The sequence below is a fragment of the Echinops telfairi genome, unplaced genomic scaffold (assembly GCF_000313985.2).
Source record: "Echinops telfairi isolate 266 unplaced genomic scaffold, ASM31398v2 ScPeMD7_7459;HRSCAF=8497, whole genome shotgun sequence".
NCBI lineage: Eukaryota > Metazoa > Chordata > Mammalia > Afrosoricida > Tenrecidae > Echinops > Echinops telfairi.
The window spans coordinates 1,457,531-1,462,033 of NW_022111359.1; positions in this window are offsets into that span (position 1 = coordinate 1,457,531).

The following is a 4,503-nucleotide window of genomic DNA, read 5'->3' on the forward strand; positions in this document are numbered from 1 at the left end:
ATCCCCCCACCCCCACGTGCACCCCCTTCCCCCTGCAGCCAGGACGTGTATTTACCATGCATTGATTGATTTCAGAAAGGCGGATCACGTTTGTGTTTCACACACAGTCCTTCCTTTGCATCGCAAAGCCGCCCTGACGGACGCCCCGTTGCGGCTGTTTGCAGAAACGAGCGTTTCGGAAGAATCGTAGCTTGTCCGTGAACAAGTGTCTAGTGGAAGGCGGATTCTGTGCTTTCCGAAGGGGCACACGCTCGGGAGGTGACTGCCTTCCTGTCTAAAAGGATTCTTCTCCGTTTCTTGTGCTTCCTCGGCCAGGGCTGTTGCTGTTCCCACAAAAATGAAGATGGGGCGGGGGTGCGTTCCTCTTCCGTAATGGTTATAGGTATTAAAGACCAGTGGAGAATTAAGAAAAATGAGTTGGCTATCGTATGACCTTCTGCGACCCTATTCATCCCCATTTCAAGGGGGAAATGTTTACTGCGAGTCCTGTTTTGAGGGCTTTGGCTCCCAGGAAGCGGTTTTCCTGGCGGAGTGAAAGCCCACCCTGCCTAGCCTGAAAGAAGGCATGGTGTCGCTGAACAACCGTGTAAGAGGTGCCACAGGCTCCGCGTGAGTGACCTGTAGATTGGGGTGCTGGGAATTAAAGTGCATTTTGCTACTGTAGGACAACACTTCTTACAATGTCAAAGGCTTCTTGGTCAGAACAGCAGAGAGGAGGATGGAGGGTGCGATGACGGGCTGGTGCCAGGAAGTTTAAACAAAATCCTTCCGCAGATCCTAGCGTGTCAGCCACGCTACAGTGTTGCAAAACCATTCTCCTCTTTTGTAACAATTACGTTACAAAGTAAAGGAGTCAAGTCCGGAGCCCTGGAGGCAGAAAAGGTTAAACTTGAGAGCTGAAAAGTCGGTGCTTTGAGCCCACTCCGTCTGTGCCTTGGAAAACAGGTTGGGCCATGTTTTCCCACGGAAAACACCGTGGAGTAGGCTTCAAGTGCCTGCCAGTGTTTTGTTTTAGAAACCACTGGGAACGCTAATGCCGTGAGCATAATCCCTCTTACTTATTTTTTTAAGCCAAGAATTAAAATTCGTGTGATTGACTTTGCTTTGGAACAGTGCTGTTATTTTTCTTCCTGTTAAAAGCAAGGTGGTTCAGACTCACTTACCTTATTTACACGCTGCATACTTTTCCATGTGCTTGCATTTCTCTAGCCCTGGTGGCGAAGTGGTGACCGGTGGGGCGCCTTTCAAACCTTTTGGGTATAGAATTGCCTGCCGCTGCTGGGGGCTGTGCAGATGGTTTTAGACCCCCAGTGACAGCAGGGTGCCGAGTAGCACTGCCCCACAAAGTTTTCTTGGCTCTAGCCTTCCTGGAAGCTGCTGGCCAGGCCTTCATCGTGCAGCGCCGCCCCAGCGAGTCCGCACTGTCATCCCTGTGGAGAGAGGCCAGGTGTCCCCAGGTCCTAGATGGGCATTTCTAGTCATGAGGTAATAGCTGATACGTTTCACTTTCCGAAGAACCATCCAACCTTCCCACCGAGGTTGCCCATTTTATGATCCCATCAGCCCCTGCTCTGCAGTCTCCCCAACCATGGTTGTTTATTTCATTTCTCTGATAGTATGTGTCCTAGAAAGAATAATATACATGCCAGAGTGAGGGGTGTCTCACATGGTTTTAATTGCCTTTCACTGCTGACATTGGCCTTGAGCACGTTTTCGTTTACCATGTGCAGGTCATCTGTGATGAGATGTCTCTTTACAGTGGTGGTGGTGGTGGTTACCCCCCCCCCCATTTTATTTCTTTTTAAAGATTTATTGGCATGTAATCCACATATCATACAATGCAGTCATTCAGACATATCAAGAAGAGTTGTTCAATCATCACCACGATCAATTGTAGAACTTTTTTTCTTGTACTCATTGTTAGCGCCCCACATCCCCACTTTCTGCCCATTAAAAAAAAAAGTTTCTTTGTATGTTGTGTTGCATGGTGGGAGTTATTTATCTCTCCTGGATTTTAAACCCCTATGAGCTCTCTGATTCCCAGTGGCAATAAAACCTGTGAAAATAGAAACCTGCATTCGGTGGAAACCTGTCAGAGAAAGAAAAGGAAGTATCTTCTAAAACGAGAGGGAGGACAAGGTAAAGCTGCACCTGTCAGGTGGGAAAAGTGTGAGACGCATAAAGGCCAAAGCAGCCCCATGGTGCTGCAGCTCCAATAGGCTTCTTCCCTCCCCGTGTGTGGTCGTCTCCTGACTTTACTGACAGAGCCCCTCGATGCCAAGAGTTTTAGTGTATCTCTTTTTGTCTTTTACTGTTTGTGCTTGTGGCCTCTCATCAAATAATGCATTTTAGCATGTGAAGAAAGGAAATTTTCTTTAGTTGTAAAAATATTGCGTCCATCGAAAAGTTCAACATTACATAGCATTACAAGGTAATTACAGCTCCACTTGAAATCCCAGCCTTGGTGGGGAAAAATGGCATTGCTTTTGTTCTTTTCCCTTTTTGTCCCTAGTGATCGATAATCTGAAAGTATTTCTCTTTTGAATTGGACTTCCCCTGGGAGATAAGTTGGATCACTTCATGTCAAATTCAAATCTTCATTCAAATCGAGGGAACTTTCCTGGTTCAGAATCTTTCAGACTCACCCCTCAGATAACACCACACATCCAATTTACCTTTGCTGAAGGCCAGGAGTGTGCTCCTCCCTTCCTGTAGCTCGGAGCTTCCCCATTGGAGACAGAACCTGTTGCAGCGGTCTTGGCTGGTTCTTCAGGGCCAGGAGGAGGGAAGTTACAGGTGGAGATAAGAGCCCTTGACTATTAATGGAATCAGACACCGACCCCCGGGGGACTGAGGACCGAGCCTCTTCAGAGCCTAACTTGTCCAAGACCAAAACTCAAAAAACTCACTGCTATCAAGTCAGGACTGTCTCCTAGAGACCCCTGTGGGTTTCTGAGACTGTAACTGCTTACAGGAGTCGAAAGCCCAGCCTTTCTCCCACAGAGTTTCTGGTGGTTTTGAACTGCCAGCTATGGGGATTGCAGCCCAATGTGTAACCATTACACCACCAGGACTCCAAAATCTCTTCTGAACAAATCTGCTTTTTACCTGAATTTTCCAGCCATTAGATGGCATCAGCACCCACCCTCTAGATCAGGGGAGGAGTCCACAGTCAGCCTCTGCATCGCCTACTTTCTCCCCAGCCCGCAGTAGGCACCGTATGCAGCCCCCAGCAGGCGGCGGACCGCACCAATGTCAACCGAGTAGACTGGATCCCAAGTGCATAAGACCCACATCTTCTACCATGGCCCCCAGTATCCTACGCAGTAGTGGTGCTTACAGCTAGTTCTTGTCCTTGTAGACCAGCCTTTGGCACTTTGTCAAAACATTTTCAAAGACATGCAGATTTCCCCCGTGGTTCGGCCTCCTCAGGTAGTTCTGGTCAGAGGAACGGGAGCTCCCTCACTCCTATCATTCAGGTCTCGCTTCTTCACACGGTCCCTGCCTCAGGCTCTGTGACTCCCACGTGAGTCTACTGTAGGTTCTGGAAAGGTAAGTTGCATCGAGGGTGGTATTCACCTTGATCTTATAAACACAGGGAAGTGCAGCTGATCTGCCTTTTGCCAGCTGCACTCCCCTGCGCCGCAGCTGTCCAGCGAATGAACCACAGGCCAAGAGGCTCTGCCTGGGCACCCTGTAATTGCAGAGCCAATTTACAATAAACAGCGAGAAACCAGAGACTCGTGCTAAACGGACCTAGCCCAGGAGTCGGAGGACGGCCTGAAAAGGAAAGTTGTGAAGAGTGGATCTTGGCCATTCCTTTTCTTTAGCGGCTGTGAAGGGTTGATCCCTGTAGCAAGGTGGGCGCGGAAAGTCTCCTTCCATCGGGAAAAGAGTGTGTAAACCCCAGACAGCCTCGTGTCCAGTCCCACTCTCAATGAAAGAGAGCCCGGAAGCAGAGCACACCACGTGCACGTGTTGGGTGAGCCAAGTGGGACCAGGCAACGTCAGCAGGTCATTGAGAACCCCGCTGGGGACGCTGGGCTTTGGGGAGGCCAGTGCAGGTGGGCACTAGTCAGTTCCTGTGCTGAAAACGGACTTTGGAAATGACGGCCATGATGGAATGAAAGGAGGCGGGAGCTTGTTAGGAACCATGAAGGCAGACAGCAAGGAGGCCTCCCGTGGGGCTTGGTTGTAGATCAGGAAGTTAGTGCAGGTGTTTCAAAGGGCATCTGCCCACAGAATGCCCCTGCCTTGCTTTACAGGCCATGGATGAGTGGGAGTTTCTCCGGCTGGACTGTTACGATGGATAACCTGGGGGTCTTGTTACAGAGCGAATTGTATTTCAGTTCTGGGGTGATCCTGGTGTGTGCTGGGAATGAGGAGTTGAGGTCGTTAGTTTATTGTGCCAACCTGGCCGATAAACACATGTGGGGTTAATTGAAGGGCAGAGGGATAAATGGCTCAGTGAGCCTCGCCTTTCAAGTTCTCGCATCTCTTGCT